Source organism: Panthera tigris, chromosome C2 (genome assembly GCF_018350195.1).
Source record: "Panthera tigris isolate Pti1 chromosome C2, P.tigris_Pti1_mat1.1, whole genome shotgun sequence".
Lineage (NCBI taxonomy): Eukaryota > Metazoa > Chordata > Mammalia > Carnivora > Felidae > Panthera > Panthera tigris.
Window position 1 is genome coordinate 106,815,170 of NC_056668.1, and position 23,878 is coordinate 106,839,047.

At 47.9% G+C, this 23,878-nt stretch overlaps 1 protein-coding gene and 1 long non-coding RNA gene across 2 annotated transcripts in view; both read right to left on the bottom strand.

The window, feature by feature from the left end:
* Positions 1-20,698: 20,698 nt before the first annotated feature.
* On the bottom strand, positions 20,699-22,480 carry LOC122242058. The gene is made up of 3 exons (XR_006222221.1): positions 22,425-22,480; positions 21,650-21,724; positions 20,699-20,896 (listed from the first exon to the last, which is right to left on the bottom strand). It is a non-coding gene; the product is annotated as an uncharacterized LOC122242058 (long non-coding RNA).
* A 15-nt stretch (positions 22,481-22,495) lies between these two features.
* LEKR1 (leucine, glutamate and lysine rich 1) overlaps positions 22,496-23,878 on the bottom strand; it is a 208,509-nt gene continuing 207,126 nt past the window's right edge. The window contains exon 16 of the transcript XR_006222220.1: positions 22,496-22,543. The gene's annotated coding sequence lies outside the window, so the exon portion shown is untranslated. The remainder of the gene's footprint in view (positions 22,544-23,878) is intronic.

Genomic DNA, 23,878 nt, shown 5'->3' on the forward strand with positions numbered 1-23,878 from the left:
CCAGGCCCCTGGGAAAGCTGTGCCCCGTGCGGGAGGGCGTGTTCCGGCCCGGACGCCCTCGCGCTGGACGTGCCGGGAGGCACAGAGAGGCCGTTATGTCCGAGCACAGATGGAACCGCTCTCGCGGCGCTGGGGCCTAGGGCGTGGAGGAGGGGAGCTCCCGCCCCGCCGACGCGGAAAGCGGGGCGGGTTTTCTTCTCCATTAAAATGAAAATTTCTAACGTCACGGAAGACTTTTATCTGGCGAGGGGTGGGGACTGGGAGTCGTGAGGCGTCACCTGATAGTACAAGCTACTCAAGGGCAGCAGGCAGTGCAGGGAGAAGCCCGCCCATCATTCCTGCTTACGGATGAATAACAAAACCCAGGCAGCTATTTTTACACACTGGTTGAAGCGGTGTTGGGGTGACAGGGGACAGGACGTGGGGGAGAGAACACGTGCAGCCTTTTCCCTACTCATCCTGTGATCTTATTCCTCTTCCTGCTGCAGAGTCCCTCCTCAGAACTTAAGAATTTTTAGGGGTTTTTTTTTTGTTTGTTTTTTGTTTTTTGAAATCAGAGAAGGAAAAAGGATGCGAATCCAAAAGTTACCTGCACGGCGAAAACAAATGAGATATCAGCATTTTGATTTTGCCCTTGTTGATCCCCTCCGTCCTTCCTGCACTTTGCTAACTTTTGATGTCCAAGTCGGAGGTTATCTGGCCTCTAGGCCAGTTGCAGGTGGGATGGCCTCTAGGAGGTTTGGATCAGTGGGCTGGAGGGGGCAAGAAAGTGGGGCCCTTCCACCAACTGGCTCTTCAAGTTGTCACTGTTAAGTGAATGACTTTGTCCTGCTAGGACTTAAAAGTCCTGCCTCCCCAGACAGGAATTTTCAGGCCATGCTAAGTGCTGGAAAGGCAGAAAGTTGTCCAGAAAGGGTGGTTGCCTTGGATTTTCAGCTGGTCTGAGCCAGCCAGAGTCTGTGTGTTCGCTCTGCTCTGTCAGAATAAATGCAGTGCTGAGCTCACTACTCCCGGGGGATGTGATGTGGGAGAGAGCTGCTTGCGGAATCGCTGCTGACATCAATTCATTTCAGATTACTCAGTTTACTTTGATTTCGTTTAACTTCATTCTATTTTCTGGAAGTCTGGAAAAGGAGATACTAAAAATAATTTTAAAAGTTAAACTGGGCATGAAATAACCCCTAAAATTAAAGCAAGGTTGTAGAGGTTTGCTTAGGTGACTTAGTTTTCTGTTAAAGAATTATGGAGACAAAAAAAAAAAAAAAAAGCAAAAGAAAACCTTCATGGAGGAGGAGAGGATACCTGGAAACCTCTTTGTTTAATCTGTCACTTCTAAGATTCACCAGATCAGAATAAGTATATAGGGTGAGAATGTGTGGAGCTGGTGAAAGGGGGTGGGGGTTAGTTTTAAATGTGCTTCATCTGTGACTAACTAATGTCTCCAACAACGGGAAGAAAGTACTCTTTGCCCTTCTGCAAAGGGAAGTTAGAATTCAAAGTTATGGAGAAGCCACCTCCCCTGAAAGCCTCCACCGCCTCCTAGGTTCCAGCACAGCTGGGCTCTTTGATATCCGTCCACATCTTCCAATGGCAGGTTCTTCCTTGACAGGAAGATGGTGTTTTATTAAGGAGATAATACAGTTCAGGGCTCTTTTGTAACAGAAAACCCCCAAACACCCACATTATCTGCATGCCAGTTCCTTCTTAGACAAGTTTGAGGGGAGACCCTCGAGGTATCATTATTACTGTTTTCACGTATGTGTGTTAATTTTGTTTTTGAAAATCATAGGAGAACTTCCATATTTGAATGGATGCAGAATGGGGTGCCTTGGGTGGCTCAGTTGGTTGAGCAGTCAACTTCGGTTCAGGTCATGATCTCGCGGTTCATGAATCCGAGCCCCGTGTCCAGCTGTGTGCTGACAGCTCAGAGCCTGGAGCTTGCTTCGGTTTCTGTGTCTCCTCTCTCTGCTCCTCCCCTGCTCACATTCTGTCTCTTTCTCAAACACAGAGTGAAAAAATTAAAAAAAAAAAATTAGATGGATGCAGGCCTGAGAGCTTTCAGATGACCAAAAAAACTGGGAGCAAAGCCATCCACATATATCTCAGGGCAAAATTCTCTGCTAGCCCTCTCTCCTCCACCATGCACTCTACTTCAAATGTGGGCAAGTTGCTCTCCTCTCTAGTCCCTTTTACCAGCCTGTCACTCTGTCCATAACAATTAAACCGAGGTCTGCAACTCAGGAAACCAGGCTTCTGAAAAGATTAGGTCTCCCGAGAGGTTAGTGTCAGTAATCTGCCCTTGTGGAGAGTCTGTCGGATATCGCATTTATTTGTAAGAAAGGAAACACAATCTAAACCGTCAGAGTTAAAAAAGCAGTTTCTGTTTTGCAATATAGTACCGGAGAAAAGGGTTCCGGAAGTGGCAATTTAATTTGTGTCTAATTTCAGCCAAGTAATTGCAGACTGCTTCCAGCTTGAATGAACAGTGAGGTATAGCTCCCAGTAGTTACTTATTTTAGTGGCACTCCCTCAGGATGAATGTTAGTTATTTTCAGTTGCGTGTGGGAAAACCAAGGTCCGCGGCCAAGCTGTGGCAAGTTGGCTCCGCGTGTGTGAGCTGTCAACCACGATACTTAGTTCCACTCAGATTCATTTCTAATTTTCAGTTGGCGTGTGACCTTTTTCTTGTTCATTCTGGGGTCCCGATCACTTCCTCTCTCTGCCTCCCCACCTTCCCACCTCTCTCTACCCACACAGGCAGCTTTGGGCTGAATCCACGTAATAATAACGGCGTGAGTGCCAAGTGGGTTGTACAAAATCCTTAGGGAGAGATGTGAAATGAAGCACATTGTTCTTCAGGGCTCTTCGGGACCAGAGTGTACCCATCAACAAAAACAACCTCATAGGCAGTGAAATTGTATGTCTCTCTCTATAATTTATGCAGAATGGGATGATGCTGGGATTGTGTCTTAAATAGCTCTCATGTATGTGGTAGGCAGCCTCTAAAATGACCCCAGTGATCATCACCTGCGAGTATTCACACCCTGTGTAAACCCCCTCACCTGTGGGCATGTGGGCTGGACCTGGTGAGTCTCTTTCAACAGAATGAACAAAAGTGATGGGATGTCATTTCTGAGATTAGATTACAAAAAGACCGTGTCTTTCTCTCGACCTCTCTCCCTGTTTCTCTGTCTCTGTCATCTGTCTTTCTCTCTCTCTCTTTCTCTCTCTCTCTGCCAGCTGCCAAGTTGTGAGCTGCCCTATGGAGAGGCCCATGTGGCAAGGAACTGATGTCTCTAGCAAGCAGCCAGCGAGGACCTGAGATTGGCCGACGGCCAGGCAAGTGAGCCTGGAAGGTGATCCTCCCCCAGTCGAACCTTGAGGTAACTGCAGCCCTGGCTGATACCTGGATTGCAGCCCGTGAGACCTTGAGTCAGAGGACTGCTAAACCATGCCTGGATTCCTGACCCGCAGGAATGGTGAGAGAATACATGTTTGTTGTTTTAAGCACCTAAGTTTTGGGGTGATTTGTCATGCAGGAAGAGAACCTCTAATACTAACACCAGTACCCAAAGCAGGTAGTGAAGGGCCTACGTGACCCACCAGTGGCGTCTCCAGTCTCACCTCCTGCTATAGCTCCACCATCACCCGTGGGCCATTACTTTTTGGTCACACCTTATTCTTAGGTGTCTTCGTGTCTCTGTATAAGCTACTTTTTTCTGCCCGAAACAACCAGTCTCCTCTTCTCCAGATAAATTCTTGCTTACCCCTTGACACCTGGCTTAGATGTGCCTCCTGGAAACCCTTCCTGATTCAGTCAGGCAGAGCTCCTGTCCCTTGCCTTGGGGACACGGCACCTTGCCCCTGCCTGTGCTGTAGCACACCGCACTGTGCTATCCTGATTGATGGGCCTGCTAGGCTGCAACTCCTGGGGGGAAGGACACTTTCCTTCACCTTCCGGTCCCTAGTGCCTAGCATAGCATGGTGATAAAACACCGCTCCTGAGATGGGCCAGTGGCTGTTTTGTAGAAGCCACGATCCCAGCAGGAGGGCATCTGGTAGCTAACTGAATTCCTAGCTGATGCGGGAATCTTATAATAGCGTCCCCCAAGTGTGTAGTAAAAGAATATGTGGATTAATCGGACAATACCTGAATTTTGAGCACTCAGCACATCCAATGCTATGGCAGCTCACAGTGTTGTTAAGCCCTCTTGGTCTTGTCCCAACCCTTCAGCCCTTCAGTTAAGGTCATGGGAGCTTGGAAGTTGACAATCCTGTAATCTGAGTTGTTAATCACATTTCAACTCATGACCTTTGAATTGATATGTTCCAGGCATCATGGACGTTCCTCCACTTCATTTTTAGAGAAAGCTAGAGAGAAATCATGAAGGCATCCATAGGGACAAACCTGAAAAAGAGAACGTTGTATTTGTATCTCAGAGAGTAATCTAGCCCATGAAGAGAGGGCTTATTGCTGGGGAGGTTGTTGGAAGATCGTACACGTGTGGAATACACTGTAAGCCTATCTGTTCCATCACCACGTTGTGACAATTGTTGGTCCTAAATAGAATTTTGCCCCTTTCTCTCCTTCATTGCTCTCCTCCTAGTCTTGAACTCACCTGTAATGGCTTCCTAACTGGTCTTATGACATCCACTTAGGACCCTTTCCAAGTTTTTCTCTACAGGGCAGCATTTTGAAATGCATATTTGATCACATTGCCCATCCACTTAAACACTTCGGCACCTCCCCTGGCCAGCTCTGCCTTGAGCCCAGCCTTGTGGTGTATCCTGCCCGCCTTGCTGTCTGTGCTCTGGTCACACTTGAGTCTTTTCATGGCTTTGAAGACACAGACACCATCCCACCGCAGGGAGACCCAGGACCCACCTGGCCTAGTTAATCCTATTGTTCCTTCAGATTTTACTTCACTCATCATGTCCTCAGAGATTTCCCTGACATCTCTTATGAAACCAAACCCCTTATTACAGTCTCACATTGCAATGTCACATTAATTCGTGTAGGTATTTGATCAAGGTTTCTCCTTTTCTATTGTGGAAGTTCCATGAGGGCAGGGACCATGTCTGTTTTTGCTGACACCGTATTTTTGGTAGCTGGCCTGACCCGGCAAAGGGCAGGCGTTCAGTTAGTATGTGTTGAGTGAAGAAATGAATTACGAGTGCTACTGAGGGTGGGATATGGGGGAAATGCGGGGCAAATGGGCATTTAATGGAACCTAAAGCTGGGGCACAGGAAGAGAATTTGAATGTACACCATCCTAAAAGAGGATGTTGGAGTTTCTTTAGACTAATTATAAAATTTGCAGAGTGCACAACATCTGTAGTTGTGTGTAACTCCCCTTCCCCCTAGGCCGAAACAGCCTCAGGGAAAACCACAGATTTCAGGTCAGTCCTCGCGCCCTCCAGCCACACTGCTCTGCCTCTGGGGGTGGGGGGGGGGGTGAGGGGGGGGTGGCATTCGTGCCAGCTCTCCTTTGCCAAGGGGGAAGGGCTGACTTGGGCAGAGACCTGTCAGGCCCCCTTTCTTAGGGGCTCCAGTGTTTGCACCCTTTCTTGAGTGGCATCTCTCCTAGCACATTGGTAGCAGGTAAAGTCCCTTCACCTTATTCCTGAATCTTCAACTGACAAGCGTAGGGCCTGCCAGTGGTTTCATTTCCCAACTCCTGTTTCTTCCAGAGCCCAGGCAGCTTGACAGGACTCACTCAGGGCGGCAGCCATTCTTCCGACAAATATTTACTGCCAGAGAGAGAGAGAGAGACAGAGACAGAGAGACAGAGAGGGAGAGAGAGAGAGGAACAAGATGATGCCCTCACCCCAGGAGCTTGTCATCTTCTGGGTTCTTTTCAGCTACCTTCACCTCGGCTGTCAGGCCCGGGCTGAGAATTTGTCTTCTCTACACTAATTTTTGCCAAGAGGCAGGAGTTTAGAAGAACATTAATCTGTTTTCCTTCCAGCTTTGCCTACACAGATGACAATATTATTACTCTCAGGCTTTTAAAGTGAAAGTCAACACAGAGATCACAGAGTCCAGGAGGGCTCCTGAATCATTTGAGATAATTATTTTATTTTATTTTTTTTCTTCTTAGGTCCTCCATATCTGTGAATCAGCGATGTGGGAAATGGGGGCTTCAGAAAAATTAAGGGAGGCTTGAAGTGAGCAAAGCTGAGCAGAGTGTGGGCAGCAGCCGAGGGCTGCCACAGTGGGAAAATCAGGCAGTGCGTCATGTGAGGGAGCTCCTGGCGGTGTCTGCCTCTTTTAGCAGCATCCACATAGGCTGGGACAGTCAGATCACTGTGCCTTGGGCAGGGATGAAAACACCCAGCACTGCCAGAGTACTCCAGAGGGGTGTGGTATCAGGATGGCCTGTGTCAGCCTCATTTATTTGCCTCAGTCATTTGAACAAAGCAGTTGCTGGACTAACTGTGCTGTGGCAAAAACCCACGACAAATCCAAATGTCTCTTTCCTACTGCCTTTGCTCCCACAGCACAGCGCTGATACCTTTTTAGTGGAATGGACCTCATCCCATGGCAATTGATGGATGAGCTGTCCCTTCCCTGGGCTGGGGGTTCCTCCAGGCAGGAATCTTGGCTTGGTTTCTTCCATGTCTCCAGAGCCCGGCACAGGGCCGGGAGTCTAGTAAGTTTCTGATGAATAAATGAATGGCTGTATGGACATATGGGATGCACATGAGGCTCCTGTAGTGGGAACATGTTTCATAGTACAGTAATCTGTTGGTTCCCTACAGCGTGTAGGACCCAAAGAATGAACAATTTGTCCTTTCTAGGAAAGGCATGTTTCCTGTGGGGACTGCATAAGGGAAGGTGACTGCAAGTTGAGGATCAGGGCGAGCAGAGGTAGACAAAGGCCCCTGGAAAATGGCACAGAAATGGAGGAGGTGTTCATCCCAGGGAGACTCCAGGGCATCCAGGCGGAGCTCTGATTCTCCAAGAAATCCACAGACAGTGCCTGGGAACAGGGCTGGGGGAGGCGGGTTCTCAGGGAGCCATATTTCAGTCTCCACAAAGACCCCCAGGTGGACTCCCACGCTTTCCCTCGTCTTTCCACTAGGGGGCAGGCAGAGGCAGGAGAAGAGGTGAGATGGTGGCCAGTCGGCTCCCAGGCTGGGCTCATCAGGCAGCAGTACTCCCAGGCTCACGTCCAACACACTGGGCTGTTTGTATTACTCAGACAACAAGGCCAGGCCTCTCTTCCTGCCTGTCGTGGCCTCTGTGATTTTATATGATGTGGCTTGTGACATCAGATACCACGCGACCATGGTAACCAAAATATACAGCCTTGGTGTGAATGTTAATAAACAGGAGAAAAAGTGATCCCCGGTTTACTTCTTTTACTGACCATTTGTGGTTTTTCTACTCATGTCTCATGTATCCTTTATTATCCAGAACAATCAAGGTGTACCTGAATTCCACCACTTTTTAAAATGAAAGGGTAAATGAGGAAAATGTGCCCTGGTCTCCTGTTCATCTAGCCTTGAAAATAGCAACTCATTTCCTCATGTGTGAGCGACCACTTCCTCTTGATATCCTGCCCAGCCCTCCTCTTGTATACCAACACACCATTTCAAGGGAAAATTATTTTCTTGATAATTCCCACATGCCTTGGAAAGTCACTTCCTCCTAAGAAATTCCAGGTGATGGGAACCCTTAATTGGTTTAAGTTTTTTCTAATCACCAAGGATTCAATAAAAACACAACTTTCCTTCTACACAAATCATCCTCTCATAGAAATTAGTGGGTCCATAGATACGGGCCTACAATAACCAAACTGAGCATAAAGGAATACACATTTCACCAGGCCAGACCATAGAAATGAGAGTCTCTGTGTAGAAAGGAGAGTTGCTTCATACAAAACCGGAGGATTTCATAGTAGCATTCTCCTGCCTGCAGAGAATGTCTGATTAGAAGCCCACCAGTGCCGGATAACCTTAATAGAAAGCTTTGCTTTAACGAAGTTAAAGACTCTTCAGTGAATCGCATCTTTAATTGGAATGAGAACAAACCAACCATGAGCCAAGGCGAATGGAAGAACTGGCCTAAAAGCAATGGTTTTCCAGTGGAGTCAGAATTCTTCTGCAAACCTTTCATGCTGCAGTCTTTTTTGAATGCTACCCCTGATTTCATTCCGATAGTAATCACAGTTGAGAGATATCTTCTGAAGATAAAGCATGATGCCGAGTTACTTTAATGGTTTGCAAACTGCTCTCAAGAATTACGTAAAAAATATGCACTTCCAACGATACCATGGATTAGTTCATCTAAAATTGTTGGATTTCCAATTAAAAACATAAACAGGCTTGGATATATTTGGACACAGATGTTGCTGGAGTTTCCAGATTCCATTGTTTAAAGGTATTCCATAAATATGACAAAAAGAGTGGAGAAGGCATCCATCTGATTGGGTATTCAGGCTTACAAAGAAAGTAATTACAAGGCCAGAGCCTGGGAGTTGGCCCCCATTCATCTAAATTCCCTTTCACATATCAACATAGCTTGACCTTGATTTTTTAAATGTAAGTAAGGGACATTGATGTAGCCTGAATAAACCAGTCTTTCAAATATTCTGAGGAGTCTGGAATCAGGAATGACATACACTTGAAGGAATACTCTTAAGTAAATATGGTGGTTTTAAAAATAATGTCTTCCCTTCCTACTGAGCTAAATTTTGATCTTCTTTCTAGGGAACTTTTGTTTGCCAGGTCCTTTGGAGAGTGCTGGCTCTCCCTGCCCTCCTGTTTCTGAGTCTTCCTACTGACCTTCCCACCAGGCCCTTGGTGTCTCCACGGTGGCCTCTCTGGTCTGCCACCATCTCTGCTGCCCAGGCGACCTCCAGCCTTCCTCGCCTTTCTCTGAGGGCAGGGGCCTCTCTACTCTTCCTGACAAAGCACTTTCAGTCAACTCTTGGATTTCTTCACGGGTGATTAAACTGTCTGTGTGTATTCAGGACCCTTCTCCTCTTTCTGTGTCCGGTTGCTGACCTCTCTCTGAGTTCATTGTCAGAGGAGAAAGTGCACAGGGCAGTCCATCTGACTACTTGTTAGTAGCTCTGGTAAAGATTTGGTCCTGGAGAACATTTGGGCTGTTGAAATATTAGTACATCTTCAAAGCATCTGACTTTTCGCCTGGGTAGTTTTCTGAGTCGCTGTTACCGAGTGAGGCAGACGCACCGGAGAGGAAACAACACCTGATAGCCTGTGGGTTGTAACCACTAGCATCTGCCTGGAACCTCGCCAATGTGGGTAGTTTCGCCATTAAGCTCCACAGGGCTCCTCATAGCCCGTGATTCCTCATAAGAGTAGGTATGGTCTTTTTGCTTGGAAATAGGAAAGAGAGAAAAATGAAGCACAGGGGGTTTTGTTCAGTGACCAGAAGACAAGCCAGGACTAACGCTTTAAGCCCAAACCCTCTTTACAGAGATTTTGGCCGCAGGACACCTAACCCCCCTGTAACTCTGGACTCCCGGGGCAAACTCACCTCCCACCGCAGGGCGCATGCTCCAAGGCCCAGGTCACGTGAGAGTTCTGCCGCATGCAGGCATCACCCCTTTCACCGAACATTGTTGCACGTGCCTGCTGTGCCTCTCAAAATGACATTTTCGTCATTTGCTTATTTGTGCACAATTCCTAGCACTCTCACGTGACTGCAGGTGTTTGGAGCACGGGGATGGTGCCTTCTGTGTCTGCATGCCCCGAAGCACGGGACACGGTGAGAGTTTTAGTGAAAGTACGAGGAAAGGGAGGCGTGATGGATGCTTTCCTCGCCTTCTCTTACATCCTTTGGATGCCACCTTACTTACCTATGATAACTGTATCTCCCCCTCCCCAACTCCCCCCCTCCCCCAGCATTTCTCAGCATTATGCTCAGCTTCCGCCTGTTCCATAATGTACCATTGGTGTGGCCTGTATTTCGGTTTTGCTTTTTGTGCATCTAACCTTTAAATGGCTGCTGGGTCAGGGCGCCTGGGTGGCTCAGTCGGTTGAACAGCTGACTCTTGATTTCCGCTCAGGTCATGATCCCAAGGTCACATTCGGCGTGGTGCCTGCTTGAGATTCATTCTCTCTCTTCTCTCTCTCCCCCTCCCTAAAATTAAAAAAAAAAAAAAAAAAAAAGGATCTAGCTAGCTAGCTAGCTGCCCTGTCTTTGCTATCTGTCTCATTCTGTAAACTCTTAGGGGACCGAGGTTCCATGGAACTCCCTTGACCTATATCACTGGACAATAAAACCACCAGTGGCTGGACTCTTGAGGGACTTCTGGAGATGGTGGTCTTCTTTCCTGGTGGTCAGAAAAGTGAATCACTCACTACAGCTGATCGTTGATCCTCTTAGAACTCACGGTTACCGGTCTGGGAATTTGTGTTTGTTCCCAGACTACTGCACCCTCCCTCGTTATGAATCGCCCACGTACATTTTGAATGGTGTGGCTGCAAGTGGGTTGCCGAGAGACCAGAGAATCATTCTCTGCAGGCGAGGTTTCTCAACAGGGGCACTTGGAATGCTTTGAGCCTGATGACTTAGTCGTGGTGGCTGCGGTGCATGTGTTCTGGAAGCTGGTTAGCAGCAGGCCTCGTCTCCACCCTCAAGATGCCCCACAAGCGTCCCCCAGTGCAGCCACTGAACGTGTCTCCAGGCTTGTCAAAGGTCCCCTTTGGGAGGGGAGCAAACACGCTGGTTAGGAGCCAGTACTATGTGGGATGAGGACTGGAGGGAAGGGAATGAGCATCATAACCAGGGGTTCTTCCTCTCTTCCCAGTTTTTATTGGTTTGTTTTTGCTTCTGTTTTTTAATGTAACCAGCGTGATGTTCTGCCCTAGTCATTTTGGGGCGAGTCTCCCAAATGCATTTAAATTTTACACTACTTCACCACTTTGTCCCCTTTTTCCCCCTAAGGGCCTTTTTTTTTCTCCCCCCCCCCCCCCCCCACTATTACCACTGGGCTGAGTCCTGCTTTCTGTGGCTCAGTCCCATCTTGTTTGGGGAATTCCAGTGGCTTTCAGAAAACTTTGAGGGGCACATGAGAAACTGTTAGGAGGGACAGCTAGTCGGAGGTGGCAGGGCCACCTGCTGTCCCAGAGCCTGGGGGGCACTGTGCCTGGGGGTCTGCTCCTCCACTTCCCCCATCCATGAACTAGATTTCTGTCTCTTCCCTGGCATTAATAAGCTGTTGGGGCAATAATTCACACAAACTGAACTTACCAGAAACTAGGCTTACAAGCCAGACAATAGTACTGCTTTAAAATGTGCATCTTTCTGGAGCTGTGACTGGGGTTTGGAATGCAGGGCGGGCAGCATGAGATGTGGTCCAGAGTGCACGTGGGGCCCCGGGGCCAGTGGGCTCCAGGCCCTGGCTGAGTGTCTGGCCCCTTCTGTCTGCCTCAGCTGCCAAGGAGATGACCCCTGTGGGCTGGCTGGAGAGAGAGCTGGCAGGCGGGGATCTGAGAGGAGAGAGAATGGAGAGACAGCATGATCTTTAGAAATCATTTACAGTTTCTGCTCCATTTAAATGTCAGTGTCCTGAGGCCCAGTGCCTGTTGCCTGTCCTGAGTGGACACCTTCCCAGCATTGCCTCCAGTTACCAGGATGACCAGGAAACTGCAATAGGTCTGGCAAATGTGACATTAGCACAGAGGGAGTGGAGTGGGGCAATCTCCTGAGATATTCTCTCTGGGCTGTGGAAAAACCTGATGAAATCGCCTGGCTTCTGAGAAAAGCTCATCTCCCCAGAGATGGGAATTGCCCCTTGCTGCCCTGAGAGAGCTGCTTTCTTGCCGAAGGGGGCTGAGTGCCCCGGCAGGCTCTAGTTCCTCAGACTCCCCTGCCCTCCTTCCCTTTCGGATCCCCCTCTTCCATCCTCACACAATTTACTCGGGGGTCTTGTCACCCACACTTGCTAACACTGAGTCTCCCCGGAGTGCCTCTTGGCATTCTGTGCTCGCTTAGCATAGCTTCTAGAACTCAGTGATCGGTAGGGACTTCTAGCCACGCAGCTCCAGGCTCATGGCTGCCCTGAGCAATAACCCAGATTGGGTTTGTTCTCCAGGCTTGTCGGCTGGCCGTACCCTGCGGGATACCCCTTCTTTGGAGAGGTCTTCTCCTTGATTGGTGTCAAACTTTGATAGATATTTCTTCTAAGTGGACGGCGAATGCCTTTGTAAATTTGTCATTTCCCCTAACAGAGAGGAAAAAGTAAGGAACGTTGTGGCCTCCATGTTTTCAAGCGATGAAAGCAGAACACCGTCTCTTCTTCCATGCTGTCAAGGTTCCTGGTGCTGCCTTTTGAGTTCTGTCCATCAGAGGCTGCTCTGGCTCGAGTTCGGGTAAGAGTGCAGCCCCCGTAGGCCTGATGGCCGGCCCTCAGGGTGTGGAAAAGCATCGGCTCAACCAGCTTTCCTGTCATGAACCAAGCGGGGCCATAAACTAGCCACACCGAGAAGGCCTTCTTGCCACTGAGTCATTCTGGCTCCCATTGCTAGGCCTTTGTCAGACTCCTTTGTCACTTTTGAAACTGTTATTTCTTTGGAAATAAAAGAACAGCGTGGCCATGGTTAGTGTTGCTGGTAAGTTCTATTACTAGAGGCACATTTACTGTAATAGAAAAATATGAATCTGATCAGTGTGTTACGAAGCCTATTACTGCCACAACCGTCATCTTTGTCCCCGAACACCACGGTACCTGCACTTCAAAAGCATGTTCTTCAAAAGCCATTGTGCTGGGGAAACAGGATGAACAGTGCTTATATGACGCTGATTTCCTTTAAAAAGGAAAGAGAAGAGAATGAAAAACAGCCGTGCAGTTCCAACAGGGCTCTCTGCGAGCATTTGCACACTGGTCTGCTTCCTGGTTGGTTTTGGTCAGGGATGCTCCATATTTTCTCTGTGTGTTTAATTCACATGGTTTCATGTGAATTGTTCAGCCCTAAGTCAACAGTCTTCATGTCTGTTTAGGTTAAATGTGCCTTTGCCTCCTTACAAGTGTCTCTGCTTTGGGGGCCTTCCATATTTGGTATGAATATCCTCTAAGGACACGAAAAAATGTGGGATAGGGGCCCGGCAGTGGGGTCTTGGATCCCTAGGATCAACATGGAGCAGCTTTGTGGATCACTAATTTTACTCACAGACTTTTGGGAAATGTTTTTGTATTAAATAGTGATGTAACAATGGAGTAGAGCACTCCGTTTCATGAATTTAAAGGTAATGCACAACGCTTCAAAGACACGTTATGCTATGGCTGATGCCATTAGGTACCCCATCAGGGTCCTGCAGTGGGTAGTGTTATGGGTTGAATTGAACCCCACCAAATCTGTTGAAGTCCTAAACCCTACTACCTCAGAATGTGAACCAATTTGGGCAAGAGGGTCATGGCAGGTGTAATTAGTTTAGGGGGGTCATACTGGAGTAGCGTAGGTCCTTACAAAAAGGGGGAAATTTGGACATAGACACGCACACAGGGAGAATGCCATGTGAAGATGGAGGCAGAGATGCGGATGATGTGTTTACAAGCCAAAGAGTGCCAAAGATTGCCAGCAAACCCCCAGAAGCTGGGGAAGGGGCCTGGAATATATTCTTTCTCATAGGCTCATGAGGAACCAACGGAGTCAACACATTGATTTCAGACTTCTGGCCTCCGGAACTGTGAGACAATCCATTTCCATGGTCGAAGCCACTCAGTTTGTAGTACTTTGTTGTGGGAGCTCCGGACAAACAAATCCAAGGTATTTTAGTCTTTCCTCTTGCTGAAGATGCTGCACTGGCAGAGTCTGAGAAGTGCTGAACTGAGTTGTGGAAAGAGCTCAATGTTAGGGTCTGCTAGATCCAGCTTTGGACTCTGGCCACACCACCCACAAGTCACGTGGCCTGGGGCATGGATCCCAATGTCCTATTGTGAGCATTACATGCGAGGCCTCATGTAATAATACCAGCGATGCGACCGGGCAGCTCATTGGGTTCTTAGTAGATGTTATTCTTGTTTGCCCTTTCCACTTTGCCCTTCCTGCCCCCAGGGGTCATTTTGTCTGAGAGATGAGGAGCTCGACTTGTCTCCAGCCACACCGTGAGCTAGTGCAAGGCTGGGCATCAAATTCCAGGCCACTCGACTCCGTATGTGCACTGTGGTTCCCCTTGATGTTGTCTTTCAGGTCTCCCTCCAATAATAAACATTCTCTGCACATTGTCTCCCACAAACAGTTGCAAAGGTGATGAAATGGGTCAGCTTCTAGGCCCGGATGCTCTTTATACCATCTGGTGAGAAGTACCTTATATGGGAAGGTTCTCACACCACCCAGAAAGCCTTCTTAACAGGAGAAATGCCTCTGCTTTATTTTATTCTCTCTACATATTAACATGTAATGGTTAGCATGAGGTAATGACTACCTCATGAAAAGATTATATTTTGTTCAACAGTGTTTTGCAACATTCATTACAGGATAAAAGGGCTTGAGCCTTTTAAGAAGAAACCAATTAGGATCCGAGGGCTGATCCAAGTTGTAACAACTGTGGAGGCCTGTCCTGCAGGAACTCCAATGGTCCCTTTTAATAAGGATTGATAAGCAAGGGATTAGAGCAAATTAGTTGGTGGTGACTAGTTCCTGATGCAAAACGGCCTGAGTTACATTGTCCTGATGGAACAAAGGCATTGGGGACAAATCGCTTTGCGGATCTAGGAAGGTTGCCTAAGTTATGATTCAGTATGGATAAAGATCAAGGTCTGGAGTCAAACCTGCATGGGCCTTGCTCGCTCCAAGGAAGTTGGACACCATCTGGAAAAGCTACAGGGCCCCTTCCCAGAGCATGCCCCAGTGCTGCAAACATTTGTGGGACATTCAGTTTTCCCCTTCCACTCACTCTTAGGTCCTCCCACCCCAGGGGAAGAGACATCACTTTCTACCTTATCGGCCCTTAAAAAGAAAGCTAGCTTCAAGGAGTGTTCATGACTTCTTTTCTGCTTAATGACCAGAGCTCACTTGGGAAAAAATTATGTGGCTGGAGTGAAGAATACTTACCGGTATAGTCGTACTGGTGGGGGAAACTAAAAATCAGGGCTTACTGAATGCAAAGCACAGTCAGAGTCGGAAAGCCCTGCTGGGTTTTAGGCTGCCAGTGCATGGTCATGGGGTTTGAGTTAGTCACTGGGCTTCTCCCAGCCTCAGTGTCCTTGTGAGCACCCGTGGAAGTAATGGTGCCTACCTCACCGCTGCCTCGTGAACAGTGACAGAGATAACACCCTCCAGCTTCGTGCCCTGTGGAAACCGTCCTAGGAATAGAAGGCGATGTTAATATGATAAATTAATGTAGTGACAAAAATACCTAAGCATTTATATCTTTAGAACTTTGTTCTGAATTTTTGAAAATTTTAATGCATTCTAATAAAAAGTGCATTTCATGAACAACAACAAAAAAAAGGGGGTCCCGTTCTAGTCTGTGTTTGAATTTTCGTATCTAGCAGAAAGCCTAACCTATAAATTGCAAACCAGCTCACAAACGTGTTATTTCACCTGCAGGGTATTAAACAAGTTTTGTTTTGTTTGTGTTTTGCTTTTTTTTTTTAGTTTTTTTTTTTTTTTTTGAGAGAGAGAGAGAGAGAGGGGGGGGGGGAGGGGCAGAAAGAAAGGGAGAGAGAGAGAGAGAGAGGAAGAGAATCCCAAGCAGGCTTCTCACTGTCAGCGCAGAGCCTGACACAGGGATCGAACTCACGAACCAAGGGATCATGACCTGAGCCAAAATCAAGAGTCAGATGCTAACCTACTGAGCCCCCTAGGCGCCCCTGTTTTGTTTGTTTTTAAAATCAACTGTCAACATGTAAAACTAGAGGATTTCCCATAAAAAAAAAAAAAAACCCACTAAACCAAATCCTAGATTTCAGCTTTTCTTGGGGAAATAGAAGAAGAATTACTGGCACAGCTGATTGGCATTTCCCGCAGCCCACTGCTCCCCACCACCCGCTGGCTGTTTACCACCCCAGGCCAGCCACGCTCAAGGTTTCCATTTCCCTGGTGGCATCTTCCCACTGGGAGGCCTAGCATTTCAAATAGCAACATCCTTGAAAAATCAAACCAGTCAGAGAGCAAATGCTTGATGGATGCTCAAACGGGGTTGGGGAGTGAGGGTATTTGGTCTCTTATCCTAAGCTGGTCTACCTGGCCCAGGTGTGGTGAAGTGGAGTTTCTGTCTTACAAAACGAGCACAGGATCCTTGTGAGGACTCAATCAGGTGACATAATTAAACCTTGCAAGAGTCGACACTTGGTAAATGCTAGCTCTGAGCAGGACATCCCAGGCCGCTTGGGGCACTTCTGACAAACATCTGTAGTTTAAACTCACAGTCCAGGGGCGCCTGGGTGGCTCAGTCGGTTAAGCGTCCGACTTCGGCTCAGGTCATGATCTCACGGTCCGTGAGTTTGAGCCCCACGTCGGGCTCTGTGCTCAGAGCCTGGAGCCTGCTTCAGATTCTGTGTCTCCCTCTCTCTCTAACCCTCCCCTGTTCATGCTCTGTCTCTCTCTGTCTCAAAAATAAATAAACATTAAAAAAATTTTTTTTAAACTCACAGTCCAACATGAGGTCCCTGTAAGCCGCCAAGCACCTTCAAAGGATCAGGCTCAGGAAGAAAGGAAAACAAGGACGCAGGCTGCTCCCCACAAGACTGGAAACCCAAGGTGGACACAGATCCTCAGCATAACACGGACACTGTTTATTTTTGGTGAATCACTCCTGTGTCACCAGGAGTGCTAGAAAGCTGGGGTAAATGTGATATGCCAAGAGATGTCTCTTTGTTTTGACAAGGCCACACGTAGCAGATTTGATGGGTACCTGTGTCTGCTCCAAAGAAACATGAACCAGCGACAGCCCAGTGCATCTGCCTGAGTGCTCACCTCCAGTGCAAATACACAGCCAGCATCCTGCAGACAGCCAGCGACCGGGAGCCTGAAAACCTATAGGAAGGCCTGAGTTTCTCAGGGGTGGGAGGGAGGCAGCCGTCCAGCACCACTGTGACCCAGATTGGGGCTATCTCTAAGGATATCACCAATCCCTAGGAGCCATGCCCGGGAAAGATCTCACTGCTTTCTTCTCCCTGCCAAGGGTTCCGCCCAAGGCGGTTTTATAGGAAGGTGTCTTTCTTCTGAGAAGGAGACTATCCCCGGGTCCAGCAAAAGATGAGTAAATGATTACTGGATGCTGTAAAAGGATCTTATGAAGTATTTCTGTTGTCCAACAAAAAGGATCTGGTTTTTACACATCTGTCTTTTTAGTTCATTTGTTGCAGATAGAAGGCTGCAAACGCCTTTTAAGGACCAAGGGTAGGGCTTACTTTGGGAAATGGGGTGGCTAAGGATTTGGGATTTCCCCACTGTTTGTTTCCTCCATCTCATGACCTGACAAAAGCAACCGTCTGAGTCACACAGTGAGTGGACTTGCATTAAGGAAATAATCCATTTGCTATTATAAACTAGGGAGGCCCTTAGGAAGAAAACCAGGCTGTTTCCTGGGTAGGCCTGCCCTAAAGTGGGGCAAATGATACAGCACTGGGGATGTTGAAATGAAGAGGGGTGCATCTTTGACGGGGGAACTTGAGGTCATTTAGGCTTAAGCTGTAACCAAGGCAGAGATTCTGAACCAGGGTGGGAGGGTCCCCAGGGAGCTGTGGATTCAGGGAAGTTAGGGCTGGATCTCCAGATGTGTGTGTATATGCCACAGATTACTTGGAATGTTGTATGAAAGTAGGAGTGGCTGACTTGATGTCAGGGTTTCTCAACTTCAGCACAAGTGACATTTGGGCTGGATCATTCTTTGCTGTGGAGGGCTGTCCTGTGTGCTGTAGGGGGGTTAGCAGAATCCCTGGCCTCTACACACTGGACGCTGGTAGCACTCCCCTGCCTCCCAAGTTGTGACGGCCAAGAATATCACCACCGTCACTGTCCCCTGGGGGCAGAACTGTCCCTGGTCGAGAACCACTGAGATAGGAGAGTCCCTGAGGAGGCAGAGAGGAAGTATGAGGTGAGCCGCTCCCTGGTGAGGCTCCCTCACAGACCTACCCCTTGTTCCTATAAGTCATCACTGTTTTCATACCTCAGCATCAGGCAGCTACTTATATGTTCTGGCCAAATGTTTTGTCCTGACAGCTAGTCAAACATTGGAATTTTCTCTTTTTTTTTTTAAGTCTTTTTTTTTTTAATGTTTATTTTTGAAAGAGAGAGAGAGAGAGAGAGAGAACAAGTGGGGGAGGGGGGGCAGAGAGAGAAGGAGACACAGAATCCAAAGCAGGGCTCAGGCTCTAAGCTGTCAGGGCAGAGCCCGACACAGGGCTGGAACCCATGAACTGGGAGATCATGACCTGAGCCGAAGAAGTCAGATGCTTAACCGACTGAGCCACCCAGACACCCCAAACACTGGAATTTTCTTCAGTGAGGTGGGGAAACAGATAAGTGGGTAAGGCTCTTCCTCTGAGAAATATGAGTATCTTTTGGGGGGAGGTTGTAGCCTTGGAGACAGCACAACAGCTACTAGGAGGAGCCTGGGGTCATACCAGCAAGAGCACAAAGGAGAAAGGTAACACAAAATGAAACAAAAGACATATTTTTCCTTAGCGGGTTGTGTTCACTGCTTAATAAGCGAACACATCCAAACTCAGGAGAGGTGCACACCTATTCTGGGACAAGCCCCGGAGCCGTGGGTAGAGGTGGTTGAACAATTTGGTGTGCAGGGAGGTAACCCCCGTGTATGACCACCGGGCCTCTGGGTGCTGGGGCCATCCACCAGTCACAGAGCCGCCGGCAGACAGGTGGAGCTGTGAAGAAGTGCATTTGCTCAAACACGGCAAACGGTGTTGGAACAAGCCACCACTTTCTGAAGCTATTACACTCTGTCAAGTCAGGAGCTGAGTCTGGGGGATGCCCAGGTGGCCAGAATTCACTCACGGTCCAGGGCCTGGAGGAGCTGTGGGATTGTTGTTTTCCCTCATCGAGGCAGTAAAGATTGATTTTGGATGTGGTGACTGAGGCCCAGCGCGTTAATGACCGCAGAGGGACGTTCCTTTCCCACGCTGCACTGCACGCAGACAGTAGAACGTAACGTAAGGCCCCTTCGGGCATGACTCCTTCCTCATCACATCATTTACCGGCTGGGGCCCCGGGGCCCGTGGAGGGTGGACGGCTGAGCAAAGGCCTGGGGTTTGGCACAGGGCCTCTCAGGCCCAGAGATGAGAAGGTCTGCCTGCTACAGGAATAGCCCCTACCTGCTCTCACATTTGACGTCCTGCATTTGGCTTGGGGGAGCCGGCTGGGGACCTCTGATAAGCAAGTCAAAGATTCGAGGCAACAAGCAGCTTGTTGATATCCCACCCTCCTCTCTGACACCAGGAGAGAAACTCACTGGCAAGGGATGCAGCTGGCCTTTGCAAGGCACTGTTCCATTAGAAGCCAGACATCCTAACAAAAGCAAGAATGACAGGAATGAAAGTTTCTGCGCTGACGCACAGATACTGACTGAAGAGGTATTTCTCATGTTGGCTTTGCACTTCTGAGGGCAAATCTGCCAAACAGATATCAAAGGAGATGGGGACCCCAGGCGAGGAGGCACGCACTCTGCACTCAGAGCAGAGAGACTGAAGGAGTCTCTCTCCCAGCTTCACTTTTCCCACCTGCAAGGCACAGGTCATAATGCCCGTGGCAGCTGCCTTGCAGCATGGTTGAAAGAACCAGTTTAAACAGAGGCTCTTGTTTTGTTTTGTTTTTTAATGTTTATTTACTTTTGGGAGAGGAGAGAGACAGAGCATGAGCAGGGAAGGGGCAGAGAGAGAGGCACACAGAATCTGAAGCAGGCTCCAGGCTCTGAGCTGTTAGCATAGAACCCAATGCGGGGCTTGAACCCAGGAACCGTGAGATCATGACCTGAGCCGAAGTCATACGGTTAACCGACCAAGCCACCCAGGTGCCCCCAAACAGCAGCTCTTAGCTTAGTCAACTGCTGGGCAGGTTTCAGTGGAGCTGTAAAGCCCTGAAATTACTAGCACAAGCATTTTGCTTCTACATGATTATGTGCATCTTCCTGGGGAGAGGGTCACCGCTTTCACAATATTCTCAAGAAATATGATTACCCTGGAAAGATTAGAACCATTGGTCTGGATAATGCGTGAATGTGATATATAACTGTTATCAGCAAAGGTTTTGGAGGAGAAAGGGACACAGAGGAGCACCTACTCTGTGTCAGGATGTGTGGGGGACACACAGAGAAGTAAGAAAACATGATTCCTGGCCTCATGGAACATATGACAGATTTTAGACAGAAGACTAAAACATGAAAAATCAAAAAGAAAAGGTAACTACCAGCAAAGCAGCTGAGAGGTCGGAAGAACTTAAGTGCCACGTAAATTCAGAAGTGGGAATGGTCTGGGCAGGAAGGAGGGCAGGGTTGGGCTCAGGCAAAGGCAGAGAAGGGCCTCCGTGGAGGAAGGCTGGCCCCAGGAGAGCCCAGGCCCCAGAGCTTGAAGGGTGAGTGTAGAACACTCTGGCCGTGGGGCCCCCTGAGTGGGACTAAGGGTCTCAGAGCAGAGGTTCTGGGTGATAGTCTATCCCAGATGCCTCTTCAGATATCTAGCCAGTTCTTGGTCCTTCAGCCTTTGCCTCCTCAGAAGGGGCTGAGGGCTTCCCCTGGAGAATCCCCATGGGGGACACAGAGCCTGTCCAGGATGGACATTTTCTTCCCTGGGGAGATATCCTGGTGACTCACATGTGCCAGGCAGGAAACGCTTCATGTCTAGACTTACTTCTTGCTGTGATATATCCAGGCTGCCTCCTCACAGTTAGCAAAATCCCACTGGTCAGGCCTCATGGGGCCAGCACTTAGTTACCCCAAACACACAAAGCAAATAAAACACTGGAACATGGAGAAAAAAAATTAGAGATAATTTGGCATTTCAGAAAAAAATACTGAAGTGTTCCTCATGAGAAAAATCAGAACCTAAATGTCTTTGCACTTATCCTATGGTGTGGCAGTTTCTAAATTCTCCATATGGCAGGGCCACCATAACCCCTCCTATCCCCAGGGCTCCCTCTGGTCCTGCTGTGACCCTGGTCCCACTGACTGACTAGGCCACCCCTCCCCAAATCAGCAAGGCTGTCCCACAAATGACATCTCCCCACTCTCCTCAAAGGGGCTGAAAAGGTTTTCTCGGGAACTCTTGAGATCTTGCCACTGCCCTGCAGATGTAAAGATCCTATAGTTTTGTTTTTGTTTTTTTAAATATGCTTTTGAACATAGAAGTTGACTCTGGCAACCAGTATAGGACCACTCTCCCCACCTTGTACCCTAATACCCATGTCAAGGGAGCAGCTAATTATCTACCTTCCTGATGATGCAAAGGGAATATTTTAAGAAATCTGATCTGTCACACCCTAAGATGATTCCCCCAGTAAGGGAAGCAATGGGGATCTGAGACCAAGCAAGGCTCTTGGCCTCTTTCCAGAAAGAGTGGACTCTGCCATTTCCTGACCATCCTCCTTTCTTCATGGGTACCTCTTCCCCTTTATGACACTCTCCCATCCTAGGAACTCCTCCCTGACCCTGACTTTTCATATCCCCCAAGTGCAATCAGACTTGTGTTACTTTGCTTCTGTCCTTAAAACTTACCTGTCCCCTTTGTCATGCTGTCACTGCCTGGCTTGATGATGGAGGTATCTGTGGAAGGAATCTGTTCTCTTCTTCCTGTTCCCAAATACCAGAGGTAACTTCAGGGCCAATGGCCTCATTTTTATCCACTGTTAGCTAGCAGGAATAACAAGACTGGGAGATATTGCCCTAAGGGGTGTCCTCTTGGGGATAGCCAGCCTCCTAACATGACACCATGTCCTGATCCATGTTTGGCATCCCCCTCAAACAAAGCTAGGTGACAATCTCTTTTGGCTTCTCTCTTCTGCATAGGGCTTACCAGGCAGAAGGGGATCTCTAGCCTAGACGAAGGCAGTGTGCAGGGCCTGGTTCTGGCCCTCTATTGAGACTCCTTCCAGTCTGCTTGTTTCCTGGTTGCCTTTAATCAGGCAAAGACTGATTAACAAACAAAAAAGAAGTGGGGAGGGGAATAGGCTAATACTCTGGTAGCCTCTCAAGGTAGAACAGGATTATTTGTTTTAATTATTTATTCATCCTGCCTGCAAGCACCATGCATTATGGCTCATACTTACAACTTCCCGTTTGACCTTTAACCAAAGTCTAATAGTCCCTGGGTCTCTTGTCATTCCCACAGATTCCTACTTCGGTGTGGTGGGGTGTGGTGGGGTGGAGTGGAGTAGGAAGGCAGAGGTGGGAAATGTATTTGGGTTCAGGGTTAGGTATTGGTGTTCCCCCCCACCAGGTGACATGGTATCGTAGATAGTTTTTGGTTTGGGCTGGCTGTGCCCTGATTTACCTCTGGTAATTACCTCTCCCACACATGGGAAGCTGTTTAGTCAAGGTGCCTTCCTGTCCCTGGCCCCAGGGCAAGCGCTTGAACCTGGTGAGGTTGGTTGGATTTGCCTTCCCTGGAATCTGAAATTTGAGCCAAGTCATCAAAAGACGGAAACCAATTGGAGCTTATTCATTATTCACAGCAGTGTACCCAGGTGACCCTGCTAAGAGGTCATGTGTCTTAGACCCTCGATTTTATGCTGCTTCCTGCCCACTGAGTTTCCCAGTTCCTGTCCATTATGTTCTGGTTTTTGAGCCTGATTTCCCAGTCATTGAGAAATCAACTGTTTTTCCAGTAAATTCCCTTTGGGTTTAGCTTAGCCAGGGTTGGCTTCTGTCGCTTACCTCCTAAGGAGACCTAACTCACACCCACAATGAACCTAGGTTTCTGAGTGTCCCTGAAGTCACACTTGGTTTCAGAACATCACCCCAAAGCTGTGCTAGAAGCCGATGAAGCCTTTACATTTACCCTGACTCTGCAGTAATCATTTCCCAGAATTTATCTTCTTAGCTGCCAAGCCCATGCTACTTATTAGTTGACTGTGGTTTATAACCCGCCTCTGGTTTCCTTCAGTATTTTTTAGTTTAATTCAGACTGGGCCAAATCTCTCTACCCCATACCTAGAGAACAGGCTTGCTTTCCACATGGTCTTCTGCTTGACGCTCCTCCAACTTATGCTAGGGAAATGTAAACCAGGACAGCATTTTTGCAAACCCAATTGGAAAACTATAGTCAAGAGCTTCTAAAACCTTCTTTCTGAAATAGTAATTCAACTAATTTTGAGATTTATCCTATGAAAGTTATCAGAGGATCATAAAGATGAGTAAGCATGTTTATTACGGTATTATTTTGTAGTAGCAAAAACTTGAAGACAATCTGAATGTCCAGCAGCAGAGAAATGGTTAAATAAACAATGGTCTATTCATATGGTATATGCTACGTTCATTCAGGATCAATCACAGTTTTGCAGGATATTTAATACCACGAGGAAAATTCCCATACTATCTTGTGTATCAGGGGGAAACAAACAAACCAGGACACAAAAATGTATGTGCAGGATAATCTCAATTTGTTTTATTCAAATTGGGAAGGATTGAACCAACATATTAGTTGTGGTACCTCTTGATGGGGTGAGTATGTTTGGCTTAGTAGGCTGTAAACTCTTTGAGAGTAGGAATTATTTCTTACTTCTTATTATAGCTCTAATTTCTACCGACCTCAGGCACATAGCTTGCCTATCGAAATAATAAATGAGTTTCCTTATATTTTTCCATGGTTTTCTTTTCTTTTCTTAATGTTTATTTATTTTTGAGAAAGAGAGAGAGAGAGACAGAGAGAGACAGAGACAGAGAACCAGTGGGGGAGGGGCAGAGAGAGAGGGAGACACAGAATCTGTAGCAGGCTCCAGGCTCTGA